Raw genomic sequence first — 24,857 nt, 5'->3', positions numbered from 1 at the left:
TACCATCCATATACCTAGTCTGATTTTTGAAAATGTGTAGGAGATCATTCTCTGCAATGGCTCCTCTGTTCCAGTACTCCCACCTTCTTGAGGTCCACTAAAGCCCAATCGTGGACACCTTTCAAAAACACTGTAAGATCTTCCTTTTTGGATAGGCATTTAAAAAACAAAACTAGGCTACAATGTTGGTTAGGAGGTTCCTGTATTATATTGATGCTTTAATTTTCCCTTTAAATTGTTTTATTTTGTCCATTCTCCTGTTTTATGAGTTGTTCTGTCTTCTTATTGTGAGCTGCTCTGAGCCTTTGTTGAGATGGAAAGCATGTAAATCAAATCAAATTAATACATTCTGAAAGAGTATATCAGCTATCTATATCCAATTACAGAAGACAATATTATACTAAAAACTATATTAGTTTTCCTAAAATACCTTTATTCCTATATGATAGGAAAACTATTGGTTGTCTGAGAGAGAAAATGCTGTATAGGAGAACCAGTATCCTATTAATTACCTTCCCAAAGCATAAGGACAGGCTAGAAGTATTAGGGACACAAACTAACAGAGTAAGAACAGATTCAATTCCACACTGTTGGTATGTCATGCTTGAACAGCTACTTTTTGTGGTGACTCCCTTGCCTAAATTTCTTTTGAAGGTTTATTTCAGGTCTAAAAGAGAAAAAAATGTTTTAATTTCAATTATGAATATTATATTTCCTACAATTCCCCCCCCCCCAAGAGAGACATTAATTGTAGTCTGATGTATTTAACAAAGTATTATAGTTTCCTTTGGTGCTTAGCATTGGGGATAATTAACTGCACTTCAATCAAGCCTCTTCTCCGTGTAAATATATATCTTAGCATCTGGTCTAAGATACCAGAGATACTTCAACTAATTCAGTGGAGAATTAGCCAAAACGCATTTAGGTATAATTAATTATAAATAAATTCACATTGGTACTACGATTTTGTTGGCTTGCTGTGAGCTATTTTAATACCTTTTTTTTGCCTCCATCTGTAAAGAAAAGGCCAGGTGTATGTTCATATGTGTTTAGAAGTCTGATTTTAAAAAAATCCTTAAATTGGTAAAGTTACAGTAGAGAACTGACCATGATCTCATTGAACATACTAGATATGTTTCCACCAATCTTGATGGCTGTAGGATTTCTCCCTATATACATTTCTAAATGAATAAAAGTAGGCAAATTACTCTTACCTGTTGTTAGTGCAATTAAACTTGCTTTTACTCAGGGTTAATTTTGTCTGGATACAAATCTCTAGCTTGTCTTTATCCCCAGCATAAGTTACACTGGCACAGGGGACTGAAATCTTGGGGACTACAAACTCATTGACTTCTAACCATAATTTTTTCCATCATGGGAAAAGGGATGACAGATACTTTTTTCTCTGTGTTTTTGGAAGAACAAGTTCTCTATAAGCAAAAGTACAAGAGAACTCCATGGACTGCAGGTTGCAGAGAGCACAGATTCATGCGATTCTATACTCTAGTTTCTAGATCACACAGTTCTTTTCATCACCAATATAAAATTACTTGGGGTATGCTAAGTGGGACATTTGTGGATGGAAATTTCAGAAGTGCCCAACACTGCTACATTTGCTTCCACTGATTTCAGTTGAAGTTTTCTCTTTAATTTCAATCAGAATTTGACAGCACTTTTGGAAATTCTGTCCCGGTGAACCATGGCTGTTTTAAGTGGATCAATAATTTAGAGGTCTGCCTCTAGCATATCAAGATCAGCAACAGAGAGCTACTGACCCCAAGTTCCAGTGAGCCATTGGATAGCGCTTCAGTTAACACTTTTTTGATCTCAGTGGGTTCTCTCTTGCTATGTACACTTGTGGAAATGCTGTTATTTTTGCTGATTTATTATTAGCAAATGAGCTCCTTTTTCACCAAAAGTAGTCCATTAAAAAATAAAACAATGATGCCCAAAAGCCCACAGTATTTAAACAGAGAATTCTGAAAGGACTCTAGAGGACTTGGATGCCCAATATCCATGAAAAGAAACTTCAGTTAAAATTGAAAAGGAAATTGTCCATGCAATTCCTCTAGATGGCTTTGGAAACCTTAACTACAATTTTACTTTGTTATGGTGGATTCTTTATTACCTTTATTTAAATCCTCCCCCTGTATCTTACTAGCAAGGATCATTCCCATAAATCTGTATTTGTATGTATGCAAATACAATTTAAAGACAGTCCTCAGAGTGGGCAAGTCCTTTTCAAAGGGTTCTCACTACTCTTGAAATGCACTCTGAATTTGAGTTCCTCAAAACTTTTGTGCTGAATCAGAACATAAATCTGAATGTTTTCCTTCTAGTTTTATGAGTTTTTATGGCCATGAATGATGTTGTGAAGAATTTATAAGGGTGAAATCTTCACTAACTACAGGGTTATTGCCTTTTCTAGAGGAATAAATCCAACCTACCTAAAAGTAGAGGTATAAAGTTCTCTTCACTATAGGATTCACAGCTGACAGGCACAGTCCCAGAGTCTTTATAACTGCTAGATGTTTCCGGGGTTGTAAAAGACATAAATGGAGAACAGGATAAAGATTAATAGAGCTCCTCAAATAGGCAGAATATGCACATGAGTAAAAGCAAACCTGCAAGCAAACCTTTATCCTCTTAAAACTTCATAAGAATAAATGGGCATTCGAGCATCAATCATTTTATCTGTGAGTTTGTCACTAATGCTACAAATTACCCAAACCCCATTAAGTAGAGTTTTATTGATTTATCACGTCAAAAGGGAAACAAATGTAAAGTCATAAAAGAATACTTTTTGCCTTTGAACAGGTTATTTGCCACTATTGAGAACTTTCTTAAATTATTTTGAAGTGTACATTAATGGTATCACAAAAGTGAATTAATCATTTCTATGTGCTTTTGAAAATTCCCCAGTCTAATTTGTTAAACAATGCATATTTTCATTAAAGTAATCATCGGTTTCGATAGGTTTAATGTAATTATGACAGTCCTTGGAGATGCATCCTATAAAATGGATATGCTTTGTAGATTAGAAAACATTGTTTCAGCATCAGAATAGTGCTACAGAATTACAATTTCAAATGGCAAATGTCAAATTTGGTTCAGCTGTGGGCACAGAACTGATTAAATACAGCAGGAGCCAGGTGTCCATACCTTAAGGCAGCATTTGGCCTTAAATATGAAATAGGAACTGTGCATATATGACAACAACAAAAAATACATGTCCAGAATTTTACTGCCAGAGAATGAAATTATAATGTGATTTTTCTGATCATTTTATGGATTCCACAGTAAAAATGAACTATTACCATTGTTGTAATTCCTCTAATAGATTCTATGAAATATAGTAGCATTTATGGTGTCTTTTCTATTTTGGGTGTTAAGGTAATTTCTCGGCCTTGGACTAGTTAAATTCACAATCAAACAAGTACAAGTTAATCTACATTGCCTTGCATGACCCAGAACTGCCTGTACAGTATACAAGACACCTAACTGCATGAGTCCCTGGTGCATATGTATTCCTAGTGTCACACATACATAATTGTACTAGGGGTTGGGTATTTGACTGGTCAAATAAAATTCCATCAATTGACTGGTCAAATATCAGACAAAAATTGCCAATAAGTCTAAATAATACATATAAAAAGCAAAAATTTTTCATTAAGAGATATGTAGAAAAATCATACTTATATCAAGAAAACTAAAAAAAGTAGGTTTTGGGAGGTTTTTTTGTTGTAAAGTTGCTATAATGTCTGACTGGTCAAAACAAATGCAGTCAATTGACTGGTCAGTCGACCAGCTTGCCAACCCTAACTGTACACACAAGCAGGTATTTGCTTTTGTGCAAATATGTTTTATTTTTAACTTGTTTAATTTATTAAACAACAGATGTTGAATTAGGAAGTAAAAAATTATTATCCAAGACTAACGTGACTACCTCCACTTAACTTTCTCGCTGTTTGACGTATTTAACACTTCAGTCTTCCTCGTTTCCTTTGTCTCATTTACATTAGCATGATATTAACAAAGGCTTTTCTTTCCTTTTAGATCCTAATTCAGCAAATCACTTAAGCACATATCAGACTTTGAGCACATGAGTAAGTCTTTGATTTTTAGCCCAAATGCTCATGTAATTAAAGTTAAATGCAAGCTTAAACTCTTTGTTAGATTAGGGGCTTACTGAACTAATTGTTCTTCTAGCATGAAACAATCCTTGGTGGCATAAAAACTACTAAGGTTTGCTTCCCCACCCCCTCATTTGTAGTTCTGGATGTATATTTCTAATGAAGAGGGATTTTTAGCTTTGAGAATGAGACAGAGGGTAAGTAAGATGATACGTTGTGGGTTCCGCAACAACACTCTGGACACTGCCGTGTTGAACTAACAGTTATTTATTATAACGCTGAAGTAATCTGTTTAAGTCTGTTGAAGTCATTGTCCTAAAGTAAACAGCAACAGGTGCATCCATGGCATAAGGCAATGTGTGACTCAGGACAGTGCTGACACCAAACAGTGAGGCATCACAAGTAATGGACAGTGGCTTCTGCTTATCATAGTGAACAAGGACAGAGTCTGATGTCAGCAACTTCTTGATGCCCTGGAAAGCTTCATTGTGCTGGCCACATAGCAGAGCTGCTTCATCGCTTACTGGATAAAGGAGCTCAGTGGAAGTGAGCAGGCCATCCAGGAGATAATCGAACTCACAAAATTCAGCAAAAGGACGGAGCTCAGCCAGGTAATCTGCTATGCCTTTGTTGACCTTTTGGTCCCATTTGAAAAAGGAAATCTCTGCAGGGTAACAGGTGGCCTTGGGCAAAAATGTGTCTTTAGCAGGGCAATTAGTCCCTCTTAAGACTTAGTGTTTGGTAAGGCAGGTGCTGCGAGGGAACAGACAATGGCAAATGTTTTGGCACCACAGACTGTCAGGAGGATGACGTGCTTCTGTGCTAGGTTTTCCACTTTGTTTGCTTCCAGGTAATAGGATATATAGCCTCTCAGCATAAGAGTCCAAAGAAGCTCGCTGGCTCACATCAAATTCTTCTATATGCCCCAGTGTAGCCATCTTAACTATCATCAGCTGTAATAGAGAGAAAAGAAGAAAAAAAAAACCCTTCCCTCTGATCACAAAACACAGCCTGGTCTCAGAATGTCACCCCACAATCCAGGACTGTGTCCTCAGCAAAGGATCCCATCCTCGTCATCAGATGATATGTTCTGGGTTCAGCAACAACACTCTGGACACTGCTGTGTTGGACTAACATTTATTATTATAACTCTCTGGAGTCATATCCAGGGTGGATCTTAACAGTTGCATCAGTATATGTATACAGATCTTATACTTGCCCTGCCTCTGACTTGACCCAGTCCAGTCCTGTGTAGGGACAGGAACCAAGAAAGCCTCTGGCGCCTCACGGCAGAGAACATGGAGTCACTGTGCTGCAAAACAGGGGGCCACAAAGCAACAGAAGCCTACAGTGCTGAGCATGACGGCGTTGGTCTTAAAGGGACAGTAAAAGGAAAACACAATGAGACACAACATAAGAAATCATACACAGGGAGAGGATAAGTAAGGAAATCAGGTTCCATCTTTAACTTTCATCCATTCTCATGAAACCGTAACTGTTGTTCTCATGACATAGCTTGTTACCCCTTAATTCGACATTGTTGGTTTCATGGGGTAACTTGTTATCCCACCTCCATGAACAAAATGGAATGTGACAACAGTATAAATGTACCAAAAACTATTTATTAAACATACAGCTTGGTTGAAAGAGTATTTATGATGATTTGAACCCAAATTTTTATTAAACTAGAATTATGAACAAAATTGAGACTTTTTTAGAGTTTCAAAATGTGAATGAATAATTTGCTAAGTCTGCAGTTCATACTGTTTTCGAACTAACAGTTACTTCCAAAAAGATTTCCTGTTTTAACTAAATATTACATTCATCACAAAGCATAAATGGAGAACAGGATAAGGCTTAATAGAGCTCTAATAGAGTACAGCAATGCTATACTGTGGTGCAGACAAGCAAATCACTTACAATCTTTGCATCTTTTCCAGGTTTTCCAGTCATCTGTCCTTGGTCAAAAAGCACAACATGCACTCATCCTTAAAGAAGGGTCTAATGGGATGCGTTGTGGCATTTTGTAATTTAGGGCAGTCATAGCAGACTTGACAGACTTAGACAGATCACATGTATCCATCACATTGTGGCCTAGCCAAATGATTAGCAGATGCATGATGAACAGGTCCAGGGAAGTGATACTTCCCCTCTATGCAGCACTGGTCAGGCTGCAGTTGGAGTATTGTGTCCAGTTCTGGGTGCCACACTTTAAGAGTGATGTGGGGAATCTTGAGAGGGTTCAGAGAAGGGCCACTCACATGGTCAGAGGCCTGCAGGCAAGGCCCTAGGAGGAGAGACTGAGGAACCTAGATCTCTTCAGCCTTCACAAGAGAAGGCTGAGAGGTGATCTTGTGGCTGCCTATAAATTCATCAGGGGAAGGCAGCAGGGAATAGGAGATGCTTTATTTACTAGGGGACCCCCTGGAGTAACTGGGAACAATGCAGACAAGTTGACGGAGAGCAGATTTAGGTTGGACATTAGAAAGAACTTCTTCACAGTAAGGGTTACCAGAATCTGGAATGGTAGCTTCCAAAGGAGGTGATGTTCTTCCATACCCTGCGGGTCTTCAAGTGGAGACTGGACAAGCATCAAGCTGGGGTTGTCTGGCCCTAGCGCTCTTTGCTGCCCAGGGCAGGGAGTCGGACTTGATGACCTACTGACATCCCTTCTGGCCCTAACATCTATTAACCTATAAATCATTCTCATTTTATTTGTCCATTGAGCAACTGTTCTCCAGGCTCCTCCAAAAAAGTGCCATCTTCTTAAATGTGATCTTTTCTTCCAGTTTACGTTGTGGCCTAGCCAAATGATGAGGTGACAATGGCAACCACATCCAGCATATTGAAAAATAGTGTCATTGGCCACCTGTTGATTTTCCATCTGCAGGTGGTCATATGGATTAAGTGGTCAAGGTTATTGACCCCATCCTTGTTTTTATTGTAGTCATGGATGATGTCTGGTTTTCTATGCTCTCCACCCACTGACAGGTCATGGTGCATGCTTGACAGCAACAGCACAACTTTGGACTTCTCTGGAACATAGGAAACTAGGGTGAGTTACCCATTAAAAGCAAAAATGGATGGAAAAAGTTTCCGTTCTTCAATTTGCTTGCATTTTGTTTGGGATATCGACCTTGTTTTTCTGAATCATAACCACATAAGTCAAGTCCTGGTGTAGCAGTCTTTCTGCCAGTTCAGTATTTGTGAAAAAATTGTCACCCAGAATATTTTTTCCCATCTTGTACCAGGGATAAACCAGTTTTTTAATGACCTGGGTTACCAAGATTACCTTGGCGGGGAGATTTTGTTTGCTTGCCCAGGTAGATGTCTCCAAGCAGGGGGAATGATGTTGCTGCATCACAACACCACCAAATTTTCAAACCATATTTGGCAGTTTTGCTGGGTATATACTGTCTGAAGGGACAGCAGCCCCTGAATGCAATGAGCTGCTCATCAGCTCTCAGGTGTATGCCTGAAATATACCACTTCCTGACCTGCTCCACAAATTGTGTCCAAATATCTCTGAAGGAAGCAAGCTTGTCCACAGCTCTCCTTTCCTCATATGTCAGTTTGTTGTCAAATCTCAGGTAGTTGGTGATTTGACAGAATCATTTTAAACTCATGGTGGCACAAAAGCAAGGATTCATAGATTCATAGATGTTAGGGTCGGAAGGGACCTCAATAGATCATTGAGTCCGACCCCCTGCATAAGCAGGAAAGAGAGCTGGGTCTAGATGACCCCAGCTAGATACTCATCTAACCTCCTCTTGAAGACCCCCAGGGTAGGGGAGAGCACCACCTCCCTTGGGAGCCCATTCTAGACCTTGGCCACTCGAACTGTGAAGAAGTTCTTCCTAATGTCCATTCTAAATCTGCTCTCTGCTAGCTTGTGGCCATTGTTTCTTGTAACCCCCGGGGGCGCCTTGGTGAATAAATACTCACCAATTCCCTTCTGTGCCCCCGTGATGAACTTATAGGCAGCCACAAGGTCGCCACTCAACCTTCTCTTGCGGAGGCTGAAAAGGTCCAGTTTCTCTAGTCTCTCCTCGTAGGGCTTGGTCTGCAGGCCCTTGACCATACGAGTGGCCCTTCTCTGGACCCTCTCCAGGTTATCTGCATCCTTCTTGAAGTGTGGCGCCCAGAATTGAACACAGTACTCCAACTGCGGTCTGACCAGCGCCCTATAGAGGGGAAGTATCACCTCCTTGGACCTATTCGTCATGCATCTGCTGATGCATGATAAAGTGCCATTGGCTTTTCTGATGGCTTCGTCACACTGCCGACTCACTGCCGACCTAGTGGACTCCAAGATCCCTTTCCTCCTCTGTGTCACCCAGCAGGTCATTCCCTAGGCTGTAGGTGTGCTGGACATTTTTCCTCCCTAGGTGCAGCACTTTGCATTTCTCCTTGTTGAACTGCATCCTGTTGTTTTCTGCCCACTTGTCCAACCTATCCAGGTCTGCCTGTAGCTGTTCCCTGCCCTCCGGCGTGTTCACTTCTCCCCATAGCTTTGTGTCATCTGCAAACTTGGACAGAGTACATTTGACTCCCTCGTCCAAGTCACTGATGAAGACATTAAAGAGTATCGGTCCAAGGACCGAGCCCTGCGGGACCCTACTGCTCACACCCTTCCAGGTCGAGACCGACCCATCCACCACGACTCTTTGGGTGCAACCCTCTAGCCAATTCGCCACCCACCGGACTGTGTAGTCATCCACATCACAGCCTCTTAACTTGTTCACCAGTATGGGGTGGGATACCGTATTGAAGGCCTTCCTGAAGTCTAAGTATACGACATCCACCCCTCCTCCTGTGTCCAGGCGTTTCGTAACCTGGTCATAGAAAGAGACTAGATTGGTCAGGCACGATCTGCCCGCCACAAACCCGTGCTGGTTTCCCCTCAGCATAATTTGCCCTGCCGGGCTCTCACAAATGTGAGCCTTACTAATTTTTTCAAAGCCTTTACCAAGGATGGAGGTGAGACTGACTGGCCTATAGTTGCCCGGGTCCTCCTTCCTCCCCTTTTTGAAAATGGGGACCATGTTAGCCCTTTTCCAGTCCTCTGGGACTTGGCCCGTGCGCCACGAGCGTTCGAATATTCCCGCCAGTGGCTCTGCAATGCTGTTGGCCAGTGCCTTCAGCACCCTCGGATGGAGCTCATCCGGGCCTGCCAACTTAAAGGCATCCAGTTCTTCCAAGTGACTCTGCACCACCTCAGGATCTACGTATGGAAGTCTGGCGCCTTGCTGCTGTCTCTCTACAACCCCAGTGAGAGACTTGTCGTGCCGCTCACTTAGGAACACTGAGGCAAAGAACTCATTGAGGAGTTCAGCCTTGTCCCCCCTGTCTGTCACCAATTGTTTCTGCCCATTTAGCAGGGGTCCTATTCCTCCCTGGGCCTTCCTTTTACTCCCAATATATCTAAAAAACAATTTCTTGTTGTCTTTTACTTGGGTTGCCATCCTCAGCTCCATGGTAGGTTTGGCCCGCCTAACTGCCTCCCTACAAGCACGAGCAGAGGAGGTATATTCATCTTTAGTGATCTCACCCTGTTTCCACTTTTTATGTGCTCCCCTTTTGGCCCTTAGGCTGCCCTGGATTTCTCTGGTCAGCCATGGAAGCCTCCTGGCCCCTTTCCCTTTTTTGCCTCGCTCGGGGATCGTCTTGTTTTGTGCCCGAAGGATCGTTTCCTTAAGGCACAGCCACCCTTCTTGGGCTCCCATCCCTTCAAAACTCCTACTCTGCAGTGTGTCCTTGACTAATCGCCTGAGTGCATCGAGATCAGCTTTCCTAAACTCTAGCACTTTCACCCTACTAGTTACCTTACCCACTCGACGTCTTATATTGAATTCTATTATTAGGTGATCACTGTTTCCCAAATGGCTTCTGATCTGGAGGTCCCCTATCATGTCATCCCCTGTTGCCAATACCAGATCCAGTATGGCATTCCCCCTAGTGGGACCGTGTACCTCCTCTGTCAGGTGGAGGTCCTGTACACAGGTTAGAAACCTGCGTGAGCTGGGACCTTGCTGTCTGCGTCTCCCAGCAGATGTCTGGGTAGTTTAGGTCCCCCATGACTACCGCCTCTTTAGCTTTTATGGTCTCCGAGAGTTGCCTCAGGAGCCCCGCATCTATTTCTTCCCGTTGGTGTGGGGGTCTGTAGCAGACCCCTACCACCAAATCCCTTTCTCCTTGCCCCCCATGTAGCCTAACCCACAATCCTTCTACTTCCTCAACCTTGGATTCTGTCTTGATGAGGGTTGATATATATTGCTCACTGACATATAGTGCAACCCCCCCCCCCTTTCTTCCCCGACCTGTCCTTTATGTACAATCTATAGCCCTCAATATGTACCGCCCAGTCATGGGATGAATCCCACCAGGTCTCTGTTAGCCCCACTAAGTAATAGGTGTTTAGTGCAAGCAGGAGCGCTAGTTCATCCTGCTTGTTCCCCAGGTGCATTGCTCCCACAACTCCTTCAATGCCTTGTGACAACTGTGGTATAGACCACTCAGCAGTAGGAGGCCAACGTAGGATTTCAGATCTGTTTCATCCAGCTTTTTCCACTCCTTTCTATTTTCAGGATGCCTGTCATTCCACTCCCTTAATCTTCTTTCTGCCTCTCTGTTTCTCTTATGATAACAGTGAGGATATCTTGTGAGAGAAACAGGTGGAACGTTTCCACCACTGTGTCTTTATTACTTTCTCTTGTTGGCCCAGTGCTTTCATGGTCTGTGCAAGACAGGCTTCATTACTGAATGTGCGCAGCCTTCTCCTCCTGGACTGCAGAAAAAAAAGAAAAATACGATTACTGCTGAATGCATATTGTACCCACCTCCGCTCTACCAAGTGTTCCCATGCCGCCTTTGCCCGGGCCCAAGGTCTCGCGTGCCCTGGCTTCATGGGTGCACCCCGGAGGTTACCCCTGCTGGTATCAGGGGGACCCCTGAACTCGCCTGCCACAACTTTGATTGTACCTTTAGTAGGGGGTCCTCCCTTGGGGTATCCACTGGCGTCGGCGTGTTCCTCGACGGGTACTCTCGGGGCTCCATCCTCCCCTACACCCCAGCCACTCGCCACCTTAGGCCTCAATGTCATCCGTGATTTGCCACACTCTCGCCCTAATACACCGGCCATCAACAACGGTCTTCAGGCTGGGCGTACTGCCTATAGGGACGCCAGCCCGGCCCCTCCGGCCCGGGACGTGCTTTGCTCTGGTGGTCCACGAGGTCGCTGTATCTTGCTCTACTGCCAGTGTTGCCGCTGGCTCCTTCTTCCCCTACGCTGACCAGGCTCCCGCCTGTTACTCTTCCGGTCCTGCTACCGGTGCTGCTGCCTGTTTCCCCACCGGCTGAGCCGATAATCACAGTGCTAGCCCTTCCACCAGCACTGATGCTAGCTGCTCTGCACGGTCTCTCGGAGCCAGGTCTGGCTCCGCCTCTTTCTTCCCTACACATCGCGGGTGGCGGCTGACTCCCCGCTCGCTGAGGCTCGTTGCTCCAGCTTCCTCCGCTCAGCTGCCCCATTGCCTCGGCGGGACGCCTTTTGTTCCTTCCGGAAGGCGTCCCCTGCCCCCGCTGCTTTGCTGCAGCCAGATAAATGCCCGGCTGATAACCCACGCCGGCGTTCTCGGCACGTGTGCCTCCCTCGGATCTTCTGACTCTGCAGGAGGTAAGCAGGACCCTTTGCTGCCCCGGGGCCTTCCGGCATCCCATCTCCCTTGGGACACATATAAATAACAATCAAAGACAAGCCTGTCTACCTATGCTGTCACAGAAGCAATTCTGCCCTACCCTATGGCAGCACAGGTAGCACCCTCTTTTCCTGGGCACAGAAGCCAGAGATCAGCATCCACCTTTTGCAGGCAAGCCAAATGTTGGTGACTGCTGTTTGGAAACTACACATGCAGGGGCTTATTCAGAGCAGGTAAAAGGGGCATGGGGGTTGTCAAGCCCTTACTGTTGAAGGGGACTCCATAACATATGCTTTATTGCTGTTTGATGTTGTTCATAGATTTCATAGATTTCATAGACATTAGGGGCTGAAAGGGACCTCAAGAGATCATTGGGTCCAGCCCCCATGCCATAGGTGGGAAGTCAGCTGGGATAAAGTGACCCCAGCAAGAGTTAAATCCAGATGTCTTGTGAAGGAATCCAGAGTAGGTGTTTGCACCACCTCTGGGGGGAGTTTGTTGTGTGACCCTGGACACACCCACCATAAAGAAATGTTTTCTAATATCCAGTCTAAATTGGCCTTTATGGAGTTTATGGTCATTAGACATTGTTATCCCTTGGGGAGGTCTGGTGAACAAATGTTCTCCCAGGTCCTGATGTACCCCTCTTATGAAGTTGTAGGCTGCCACCAAGTCCCCCCTGAGCCTTCTCTTCTCCAGACTGAAGAATCCCAAATCCCTCAGTCTCTCCTTGTATGGCCTTTCCTCCATGCCTTGAATCATATGATGGCTCTCTCTGGACTCTCTCTAGCTTCTCCATATCCTTCCTGAAGTGGGGGCCCAATACTGGATGCAATACTCCAGCTGCGGTCTCACCAGGGACGATTAAAGCAGGAGTATGACTTCCCTGGTTTTGCTTGAGATGCATCAGTGGATGCACACCAGAGTTTGGTTAGCTTTGCCATTTAATGCATCACATTGGTGGCTCATATTCATCTTGTGGTCAATCAAGACCCCCAAGTCCCTTTCAGTCATGGTGCTAACAAGCGTTGCACTGCCAAGCCTGTAAGTAAGCTGAGGGTCTTCCTACCGAGGTGCAGCACCTTGCACTTCTCTGTATTAAAGACCATCTGGTTTTGGTCAGCCTACCTTGAGAGTGCGTCCAAGTTGGCCTGTATCCCCATCCTGTCCTGGGGTGTAACGGCCTTCCCCCATAATTCGGTATCGTCCGCAAACTTGCCCAGGTCACATCTGACTCCCGAATCTAGATCATTGATAAAAATGTTAAAGAGTACTGGCCCAAGTACTGAGCCCTGAGGGACTCCACTGGTAGCACTGTGCCACATTGATTTGCCCCCTTCAACTAGTACTCCTTGGGTCCGACCCCATAGCCAGTTGCCTAGCCATTGGACTATATGATGATCTAGGCCACAGTTCCCCAGCTTAACCATGAGGACATCATGGAGAACTAGGTCAAAGGCCTTCCTGAAGTCCAGATAAATGATGTTCACATCATCTACCTTGTCCAGGGCATATGTTACCTCATCATAGAAGGAGATACGGTTGATCAGGCAAGACCTGCCAGTCACAAAGCCATGTTGGCTGGCATTCAAAAGCTTGCCTTCCATTAGTCTGGCATTAATGGATCCCTTGACAATTTTCTCCAGAATTTTTCCAGGGTTGGATGTCAGACTGATTGGTCTATAGTTCCCTGGGTCATCTATCCTCCGTTCCTTGTAGATAGGGACCGTATTGGCTCTTTTTAAATCATTGGGGACCTCGCCTGAGCACCATTTTTCAAATATCCCTTGCAAGGGGGATGCAATGATGTCTGCCAGCTCTTTCAAGACCCTCGGGTGCATTTCATTTGGGCCCACAGGCTTGTGAATACCCAGTTTCTCAAGGTGTTCCCTCACCTGATCAACATCCATTTTTGGCCTATCACCCACTCCCAAGGTGGCTTGTTCCATTCCTGGCAGTGTGATCCTCATGGGAGGATGAAAAAATGATGCAAAAAAGTAATTTAGGAGATTGGCCCTTCCTTGGGCATCTGATGTCAGTTGCCCTGTTAGATCTTTCAGGGGCCCAGTACTGTCCCTGTTCTTTTTCCTACTTCCCATATATCTAAAAAAAGACTTTTTGTTGTCCTCGATCCCCATAGCAAGTCTAAGTTCAGTTTGTGCCTTGGCTTTTCTTGACAGCTCTGCAGGTGCAGGTGAGTGCACAGTAATCCTCTTTGGTAATGCTTCCTGTTTTCCAGCTGGTGTAGGCTACTTTTTTGAGCTTAATGAGGTCCAACCGTTCCTTATTCAGCCATAGGGGCTTCCTTGCTCATTGACTACATTTCTTGTGAGAAGGGATGGCTTTGCCCTGTGCTTCAAGGATTATGTTTTTGAGCGATGACCATTCCTCATGTACTCCCTTTTCTGGAGGGGTATGGCCTCTGATTACCTGACTGACCAGTTCTCTCAGTTTGCAGAAATCAGCCTTCCCAAAGTTATGGACTTCTGTTTTACTGAGGGGTTTGCCTGCTCTTGGGTGAACTAAGAAGGTGACCAACTCATGGTCACTGTCACCAAGCTTCCCCTCAATCCACAGATCACTCACCAGGTCCTCCCCTTTGGCCAGGACCAGATCCAGCAGTGCCTTTTCCCTAGACAGCCCATAGACCTCCTGGGTTAGATAGGGGTCATGGATGCACATGAAAAAAACTACACGACTTGTCAGATTTGGCTGTGTGATCATCCCAAGAGATGTCTGCAAAGTTAAAGTCTCCCACGATGATCAAGCATTGGGAGTGTGCAGCTTCAACCAGTTCCTAATTAATTCCCAATCTAGGTTTTCCTCTTGGTGGCAGTGGTGGTGGGGTTTATAGTAGACCCCTGTGAGTAAGTCACCCTCCCTGTGTTCTCCTCATACCTTGACCCAGAGGGTCTCAAGGCACCCTTCCTGGTTTGGAAACTCAATCTGCAGGGAGGTGAGCTGATCTTTGACATAGAGCGAAACACCCCCACCCCTCTTCCCCACAGTCTCTCCTATACACAGTGTAACTCTACTGCCACTGACCAATAATAGGTGGAGTCCCACCAGGTCTCTGTAATTCCTACAAGGTTGTAGTCATTATCACAAAGGAGAAGGGCCAGTTTCTCATGCTCTTTTCCCAAGCTCCTGGCATTTGTGGACAGGCAGTTAAGTCTGCCATATGAAGACCAATGCTTCCCTGAGGGGTTTAGTGGGACCTTTCCTTGGGCTGTCTCCCTTTGGCTGCCCAAGTTATTGGTAGTGAAGCTGACATGACCTGGGCTAAAACTGTTAGTAGGCCGTCCATCCCCCAGCAGTCTCAGTTTAAAGCCCTGCCAAGAAGGTCATCCATACTGGCCAAGAAGACCTTCCTCTATTTCTTCTCTGCTATCCCTTTACTCCTTGTCCTCACTTCCAACAAAGGCAGGACAAACTATCTTGTATGTTATCAAAGGGGCAGGTGAGGCAGAGTTTTGCCATGAGAAAAGAGAGGAGAGGTGGATTTGGGCATGACAAAGGGTTTTGGTTTTTTTGCAAAGGGCAGGGTGTTTTGATGACCTTGCATTCTGCAAACAAAGTGGTTAGCAAAAGGGATTACCACTTCTTCTGCAAAAGCAGAGTGGAGGATGGCCCTCCATTAGTTACCATGGATACCCAATGTGGACATGAAAGAGGTATGAATGAATGCCGACCTTTGAGGTGAATCCACCCAAAGTGGCCAAACAGGTCTAGGCCTGTCATTTATACAGAAATTCCATTGGGTTAACAAGTTACCCCAATGCATTAACATGGTCTTGGGGTAAGCTGTTACCCCATATGGAAAAACACATTCACACCTGGGGTAACATTTTATCCTGGGCAGTTTTTCATCCACAAAGAGCAAACCATTCATGTAAGCTGGCTGTTCTTTGGGGATATTGTGCACTGCAGTGACAGTGACAATGTCCTAAAAAGAAAAATGTTTAGAATTAATTAACTTTAAGATCCTGCACAAAATGTGTGTCTAGGGTAGGAAATTACCTGATGGGAATGTATGAAGGTTAAAGCTACAGAATCATCCATAAGTAATACCAACGTGTTTCTGTTGTTCTTTTTGTCTATTGTCACTATTAGTCCTCAGGAGCTTCTGCCATGAATGTCCTCAGTTGTACTGTCCCTCTGAATGGCATAGACAATGTGGTTGTCCTTGATGCCAAGTCACCATTTTCAAAAACAGGCAGTGTATTGAAGCTATTGTCGCAGGGCACCTCGGTACCCCTGCTCCTAGAAAGGAGAAACTGCCAGGGAGCGAGTGAGTGCGCCCTGGCCTGACATAACAAGCCCAGCTGAGGCTTGCTCAGGTAATGAGCGCAGCTGCGGGTTGCCGGAGCAACCAAGGGGAACCAGCTGCCTGTAGGAGGCAGGGCCTGGCCCTTATAAAGCTCAGGGCTGAGGCCAGGCTGGCAGTTCTCTGCCAGCAGCCGGAGAGGCAGGAGCTCCCTCAGCCGAGATATGGGGAGAAGCCCGACGAGCGAGTACAGCTCGTGATAGCCCTGAGAGGATTGGGCACTAAAGGTTTAGCCAGGGGGCTTTATGTTTGTGTTACAGTCAGAAGGCTTGTGTTTGTTTGGCTCTGTTATTACACCCGGAGGCTTGGGTGAGGCTGTAGGGGTTGGAGGAGGCCTCAATCACAGGGACCCCAGAGAGTGTGGGGTGCCCTAGCGCCAAGAGGGCGCATTATTTTCATAGTGCCAGGGAAGGCGCAGCTCGCATGCCAGTGCGTGAGCAACTGGCGGTGAGGAGCGTGGCCAGTGGGTCGCGGGCGCAACCCGTAGGTTGCAGACGGGGACCTAGACCCCGGATTGCGTGTGGGGGAACATAGACCCCGGCCCCAGGAAGAGGGGCAATCTGATTGAGAAGCCCCGTGGGGGCGTGGCGAGCCCCAAAGAGGGGGAGAGCCATTGTATATGATTGAGAAGCCCCGTGGGGGCGCGGCGAGCCCCAAAGAGGGGGAGCACCATACTGAGGAGCCCTAGAGAGAGGGGCAATTACTGAGAAGCCTGAGACGGGCATAGCGAGCCTGGCCGCAGGCTAGTGCGGTAACACCCCTCAGACTGAGGCAGGGCGCCACGGTTGCCCCGAGAAGACAGGGAGGAGCAGCATGGTGAGCCAGGGTCAGAGAGGGTGCCTGTGCGGTTGGCCCATAGGACCGGAGGCCCGCTAGAGAGTCCCTGAGCGGAACCACACCGGCAGGGGAGGCCCAGAGTGGGCTAGACGAGAGTCCCAGCAAGAGGCTGGGCATGAGAGAGGGAGCCCAGAGTGGGCCACATTAGAGAGGAGGCCCGGGAAGCGGGCGTGTAGACCAGACAACGTCTATTACATCTGCGAGGCTTGGGGCGTGGTATCAGGGGAGGTAGGAGCCACGCATAGCCCATAAGGCTAGGGTGTCCGAGGAACACCCACCGTATCGGGAAACCCCCAGGGGGTCCGGAAGAACCACGGGGACAGAGGTCCCGAGTAGCCGTGCCCAGGGAAGACACAAGGCAGCCTCCCAACATTATATTGACCAACAAGACGTGGCGGGCGAGAATTAGAGGGTGTCTTGGGCCGGCCTGACACGGAGTGAGGGACTTTAAGGAGATCACGGCCCTCCGTGAGGACCTCGCCATGACAGCTATGTGACTACTTTTTTTCCTGGCGTGCCATATTTATAAGGAGTGGATCCTGCCAGTGCCTGTGGGATGAGGTTATTACTTTCAAGAGCATTTCTAACCTGTTGCATAGGTTAACATTTAACGAAATGGCTATGCTGTCTGGATCTAACAACATCTATGTTATGTTCACCGTAATGTCATTATCAAAGGTGTTAAAAGAACTGACAAGTACAAACAACTGAGTAGAACCCAAGACAAGAACATTTCCTCCTTTGGTCCCACAAAGGAAGTGTAAGTGACTTCTTTATGATCACACAGGATGTCAGTGTCTAGGTAATGTATTGAACTGGGGCCTCCTAAACTTCAAGCTAACTCCTGTAGGTCTGGGACATCTTTCCTCCTAGCTGAAAAGATTATTCTGAGGTTAAACTTTGTGCCAGAAGAATGTGGTACCTCTAGTTCTACCAAAACATTTTCATTTAGCCTTAGAAAGTTACATAATATGTTTCTGTTTTCTCATTTATAAGATTAAATAATACACTTACTTAACTTGCATGAAAGTTTGCAGAACAATGAAATCTAATGAAAAAAATTAATGAAATCTGATCTTTGAATGGAATGTGGTATTAAAATGTAAGGTACTTATATAATTTATTGTTATTAAACAATTACATAATGCCAATACTTGCTAAAAGTTTGTTTGGGACAGAATTTGTAAAAATTAACACTAACAGAATGTGAAGTGTAGCATAATCAGACTTTATTATGACAGTTATTATTGGTAATGTTCAAAACATTGCTGAATTTTGGTAGAAGTAATCCTAAGAAGTGCATCTTCTATTACACTTCCTTCCTTGAAATGCAGTATGAGATTATTTCATTTGAGGTGAAAAGCATGTTAATAGAAATGTATTCATATTAAGAACTAATTTAGAACAATTGAAAATGTGCTGTATTAATTTGACTTCAGTTACAGCTCCAAGTTCCAAGTCTACAACAACTGCAGGAGGATTTCCCAACAGGTTATTCATTGCAACATAGGTGAGCAGGATTTTTTTTAAATGACATGATGTTTTAGTTGAGAGTTCCTTTGACTGATACTGGTAGTCAACTTATATATTTTCCAGAGACAGGGTTTCAAGGACACTTAGAGGACACATTTAATGGCAAAATATTTTTAGAGTAAATTTCACCCAATGGTTGTCATAAAAATATTATTAATAAGCTTACAGTGACAACATATTTGGCAGATTTGATTTGTGTGGTTTTAGACCTTGATATCTGTTTATTTAGAAGCACACTCTTCCTTGTAGCTATGGTAAAAATACCAATCTTCTATTTGCTATTTGAAACTAAAATGATAACTTGTATAGGCCTAATTATGTTAAAAATTGTGCATTGGTTGACTGACAGAATCATTTATGAACAGATATATGCAACCCATCATTTGGAGGTGACAGAATATTATTGTGTACAGTGTCTCCTGGTATTTCCTTATGATCTATTTTAAATTCTAAAACTGCTAAAAAGGACCTTGCTGTTCAACTTTATATTACTTGAAATATTTTGACTTTTGTGTCAGCTAAAAGCAATCTCAGACTCTTTCAATGTGATATACTGCCTGACAGAATGAAAATTCCACTCATGCCCCTGTATATGGTGTCCTTGATTTTCCAAAAAGGCCTCAAATATGGCAGAAGTAATTTTGCACAACAAGTAAATACAAGTGTGAATTCCAGGCAGAGCTAATTGTACTCATGCTTCATCAATTCAGATATTTAAATGTCTAATTTAGGGGAACAACCATGTAGCTAGGGGTTTTTAACAAGTGCCATTGTGAAACTATTTGAGGCTAATTAATAACTGTGACCAAAATGTGTAATTCCCGATTTCAAAACAAAACAAATAAGCATGTGGGGCTCTTATTGTTATTATAAACTTTTTTCTCCACAGGAGAATGAACACCAGACTTTAAAATTCTGTATTTCAGTAAATCATTAGAGATTTAACTTAGTTGGGCAAAAAAATGTGTAAAGTGTTTTTTTACACTCCAAGAAATCTCTCACAATTGAATATGCTGTGTTTCCATGAGATGCATGTCTCCAAGGAAACAGAATTCTGAAGCCCCTGAAGAGGCTTCTAATATATCAGGCACAGTAAAGCAAATTAATCATAGAATTCCCCTATCTATAACCAAACTGAAGTCAACTCCCTGTGCAATTATCAAAATGTTAAACGATAAACATTCAGATGCAATGATTTCAGAGATTACTTGTAAAAGTAAGAGAGTATGATATGGTCTTTTATTGAAATTCTTCTTATCATGCTCTTTTAATTTTAGCAACTGGGAAAGAAACAGACTTGGAATCATCTTTTCCTCATATTTCCAGGAAGGATCTCCAGTGTATTTTCAGTTCATTCATCACTAAAGTTTAAAAAGTGGAAAACAAGGTCTGACTGACAGTACCAGCAGCCACTGGATACTATTTTCTACACTAGATTCTTTCCTTATCCAATCCAATTTAGTGTTCAGTTTTCTGGGTTAATCACATTTGTGATAATGCTGTCTCAGAGTTTAATCCTATGCTTTAAATGTTTTGATATAAAATTTATAATCTGTATTAAGTATCATAGATTTGAAAGTCTGGCACCAGTATGAAGATTGTATACCCCAACAGTAAAATAATGCCAACTGCTTCAAAAGTTATGTTATTGTTTCTAATCTCATCATGTATTTAAATATAAAGTTTAGTTTTAAAATATGAATCATGTTGTTCTTCACATGCCTTATGATATTTTTCACCTTTGATGGGAAACTGCCATTTCCAAATTGTATGTGATAGCAGTTGCAAAACCTGTGTTAAATATATTAGCCTGTTTATTGTTAGTCTTCCCATTCATGGATCAGAAAGAACTTCACTTACCCTATTTTGGCTTATAGAGCATGGGGACTGTCATTCTTTTCCCTTTCTTTTCAAGACATGCAGGTGTTCATGTTTTTCCCCATATTCCTTGTCACTTACCTATCTCCTACATTCCCTTTCCTCCCTTCCAAAGCTAAACTCTGCTCACAGTCTCTTCTTAGACACTCAACTTTGTTGTGCCTTCAGCCTTACTCTTTCTTCTGACTATTCCTGGATTTCCTATAGTTTCCTGTTCTGTTTTCTAACACCCCCTCTCTTCCCACCCGCCTTTCTCCTCTTCCCTTCCTAGTCTCCATTCTTGACTAAAGATCTATTGCCTCGCATGAGAGCATCCTGACTTCAGTCCCACAGGGAGATAGTAGCCATAAGTTGGTTACCTAGACATCTGCTGAGGAAAACTTCACTTTCACCTACAAAGACTAAGGAGATTTAGGAATTATCTTGTTAACAGCAGCCCATGATGTCATTACCATTGAAATATATGGTTGTTATTTTGGACAAAAACAATGAATCCAAGATTCTTAGCAAAAACTGAAAAAAATGAGCACTTTTAAACTCCTCTTCCCAGCACAACATTTTGTTAGACTTGAAATAAAATTATAGGAGTTGGTAATGCCATCAGGATTTTCCTGAAAGGCTTTCATATTTTTAGTATGGCATGCATCTGGTTCTTTTGCATCAGAGCACCACACCGTAAGTTTTCCTACTTAAATATTTTAAAAGCCTGGTACACCATTCAGCAGATGTACCTGGCTTACCTACATATAAAATTACATATAAATTAAGTGATGTGTTATGCTTGTGACTTGATTCATTGTACATTTTACTGCTCAGGACAACTTTACAGCATTTTATCAGAAGCTCTCTTGGTTAAGATTTCCTAAAGCCCTTTCAATCAGGTATCTGTCTAATCTAGTGTCTCAATGTACTTATGCTACATAGAGTAGTGGCAGGAATATATGAAGCTGTGTCAAAGTGGATCCATTCTTTTTTCTTCTGGGAGGACTTAGGGTAGAGTTAGTTGATTTAGCACACTATAGGGGTCCAATTAAATAGGTATTTAGAGCCAAGCAAGATCAGGAAAATGATGGCAGCACAGCTCACCATCTCACTCCTCAGCAACATCACAGACATATGAAACAGGTTGAATATTAGGAGGAAAAAACCTGCATATGATCAATCTGTTTTTAACACATGTTATTCAGTAATGAGAATGTATGAAGACTACACTGTTAAAGCACAATCACTGGATTAGGCAAGAGTTGGTTCTGATAGGCTTGAAGAACAGATATTAACTCTATCCCATGACGGGGGGTCTGTGACTGTCTATTGTAATTGAATTCATAACAGGGGTGTTCCCTGCTAAATGAATTATAATATACTGCTACATATATTCTTACCTGAAGCTAGGAACCACTCAGAAAATTTAGGCTGTGAGGAATGTGGAGCCTGATTGGAAGGAGTGCTTCCTACCTGGTAGATATGTATGTTGTACTGGTATAGCCTGGCTTTCGCTTAATTTTTTGCTAAAGCTCACATAAATGGTTTGTCTAAACTCCTTTTTGATGTAAATAATGGACATCAGAGTATCTGTCTTCTCCTGTTCATATTTGGCAAGGCACAGCTGGAGAGAAGAAGGCAAACTTATTTGTCTTGATTGAGAGGAATAGGGATTTTTCTTTTGATTTCCCAAGGCTATGCTTCAGCCTTGTGTTCACTAGAGAAACAAGTTAAATGTACGTGCTCTTTGCTTTATTGTAATACATCCTGCATCTAAATTTATATGCCTTTTGACCATGTTTCAGTTTGTGCTTGGTAGCTTAGACTTTTCTTGAAGTAAAATACATGTGAATCTGAATTAGGTCAACTTCCCCATGTGGACAGCAGTCTCAGCTGCAAAAAAATAAATTAGTTAAAATGGGCTGTGTCACAACACATTTTAGTCATTACAGAAAGGTATGGGCACTTATCTAACTTCTACTATTGGAAGTCCATTTGCTGCATAATTATGGATTTCCTGTTGCAAGGTGCTTCTATGCAACGAAGTCACTAAATAGGTGAAGGAGTTGAGTCTGTAATTCTGGTATTCTTATATTCCAACCCAAAAATGTAACAAGCAGGGTTTGCTGCCTGGGTTACCCATGCAGGTGGGAAAGTTGGGGATAGGAGGTGCCTCTAGGTGCTGGAGTGGAGAGGTGTTCAAAGTGGAGGGTACAAATCTAGGAACTCAAAAACAATTCCTGGCTGCTGCTGCTTAGTATGGTCTGTATGCCCCAGTTGTTCCTATGGCAGCAGCACAGTGTCTATGTGCCCAGCTGCTGCTGTAGCAGTAATGCCATCAGGCTGCTTCTGATTCTTAAGTGCTAACTCAATGGGTTGGGGGTGGGGGAGAGGCCCAGGACTGATGTCCTGCATGGCCCTTGTGAGGCATGCTTCTATTCCAACCCAAGTTAAATCTTTAAGATGCAAATAATTTACTTTTCAGTTTTTTTTCAACTTCAATCTCTGACAAACATTGCATGTTTAAAGGGTACTGAAGGCATGGAACAGCAGGAGGACATGCAGAATTTTGATCTAAAATTGACATGTATTAATTTTGATGCTTTTCAGTTGGCAAATACTGTTATTAATGAAACCTTTAATTATATCCTAAAAATATCATGGCTAATTATCCATTTATTTAAAATGATACCAGTGATCACTTTTAGGGCCTGCATTCTATACAGATTAAAATGCACATAAAAACAAAACCTACAACAACTCAGGTCTTTTTACTTAGGCTAAGTACACACACTTAAAAAGCCCAAGGCTGAATAGATTCAATATTCACAGGTTAGTCTAAGCTGTGTAGATTGAACGGATAAGCAAGTGAACAAACATTCACTTTTGGTTCTGGAAATGCAGCCACATGTCTGCAGTAGCCCAGGCCAGAAGCCAGGGGGTGCTAGAGCATGCCTCCCTAGTCAACTGGAGCAGACAGCTTGGGCCAAGGCTAGCCCAACCACTCTGTGAGGAAGTGTTTGTGGGGGAAGTTGAAAAGCATCCTGGGATGCTGGAGGACTGTGAGTTAACTTGAATCAGGAGGGGATCTTGCATAGAAGTTCAATAAGCTGGTTTAACCTAAATCAGCTAAGTGTAATACTACATCCATCCAGGTTTATCTTAAACTGGTTTTGGCCATTTTGAAAGCAGTTTATATGCCCTGAACTTCTATTGTGTTACAGATTTGAACTGGTTTCTTATCACTTATACCACCTTATGTGTAATTTCTGTCCCTAGCCTTAATGTTGAAAATCTGCTGAACAAGGTATTTTGTGGTTACTTGGAAATGCTGATTGAAAATTAGCAGTATCTAAAAAGTAGAGACATTTCTGGCCATTAACCCAATTAATCTTTTAATTAATGCTTGAGTTTTGTCCCTGTCTTACAATAAATGGATCTATTGATAGGTGGGTACTTAAGACGCACATAAGAAAACAGAAATATGTATCCAAACATTTTAGAACCAGGTAAATGGTTCAGTCTAGATTTGATGTTTGGGTAATAACAGATGAGGGAATTCTTATCTGTTCCTATCCTATTTATCTCTCCCTCCAGGAAACTTAATAATGTAACCTTTAATTGAGAATTACATTCTGTGCCTATTAACATTGCTCCTTTTTATTTGGGTTATGTTACTTCTGAAGAATGTGCAGGTAATATGCGCCATTCAGGATATATTGCTTTTGAAGCAATGTTCAGCTGCTAACAGTGCAGCTAGTGAGAAAACAAGACAGGAGATTGTAAAAACAAAACAGTAAGAATGGAAAATAGAGTTGGAAGGAGGAAGATTAGCAATGAGAGGATTTGAGACAAATATAGGATTGAGCAAAAAGTATAATGTGATGGTCTCTTGTTTCTCTTGTGATCTTCCTATAGAGGAAAATTGTGTCCTTGTCTGCTATGGACTGAGAAAATGCCATGACAATATTACCGTATGGTCAAAGATAATGTATTTGCTCAAGTATAGTAGTATTTCAAAAACAGTAAATATAAGAAAGTTAAACAGAATCATCTGCTTCTAATTTCTCTGTCTATGTCATAACCCTCTTTCCTAGGCCTCAAACAGATGCTCATTTCTAGTGGTGAAAATTTCTAAGAAATTTCCAATGTTAAAAAATGTCTAGGAGAGAGAGCAGTACTTCAGCACAGAGGTTCAGCCTGCACCAATCCTCTCTCCCCTGCTCTCCTTGCCTGCCCCAGATTGGGGTGAGGTGTGGGGAAAAGCAGCTGCTGCAGTCCATTATCAGACCAGCCTAGGAAGAGATTGGAATAGTAATGAAGACCCCCTGCATGTTCCCCAGGCCAGGGGTCACCAGTGTGGGAAGTAGGCAGGCAGCTTAAAGAGCTGACCCATTTCCTTTCTGGACATGTCTGAAAGGGACTGGAGCAGCGGATCACTCACTTCCCAGACCACGGACCCAACAGTGA

At 43.3% G+C, this 24,857-nt stretch overlaps 1 long non-coding RNA gene across 2 annotated transcripts in view; it reads left to right on the top strand.

Annotated features, from left to right (window-relative positions):
• Positions 1 to 20,179, top strand: part of LOC109282134 (uncharacterized) — a 28,113-nt gene extending 7,934 nt beyond the window's left edge. The window contains exons 1-3 of one of the 2 annotated variants that reach the window (XR_009460554.1): positions 4,576 to 4,744; positions 18,434 to 18,504; positions 19,805 to 20,179. This is a non-coding gene — a long non-coding RNA (uncharacterized LOC109282134). Of the gene's footprint in view, positions 1 to 4,575; positions 4,745 to 18,433; positions 18,505 to 19,804 lie in introns of those variants that run through there. The other variant, XR_002089014.2, reaches the window with a different exon arrangement.
• Positions 20,180 to 24,857: the final 4,678 nt, after the last annotated feature.

Source organism: Alligator mississippiensis, chromosome 3 (genome assembly GCF_030867095.1).
Source record: "Alligator mississippiensis isolate rAllMis1 chromosome 3, rAllMis1, whole genome shotgun sequence".
In the NCBI taxonomy this organism is placed as follows: domain Eukaryota; kingdom Metazoa; phylum Chordata; order Crocodylia; family Alligatoridae; genus Alligator; species Alligator mississippiensis.
Note: the sequence above shows the minus strand (reverse complement) of the source record. Positions and strands in the feature narration are given on the sequence as shown.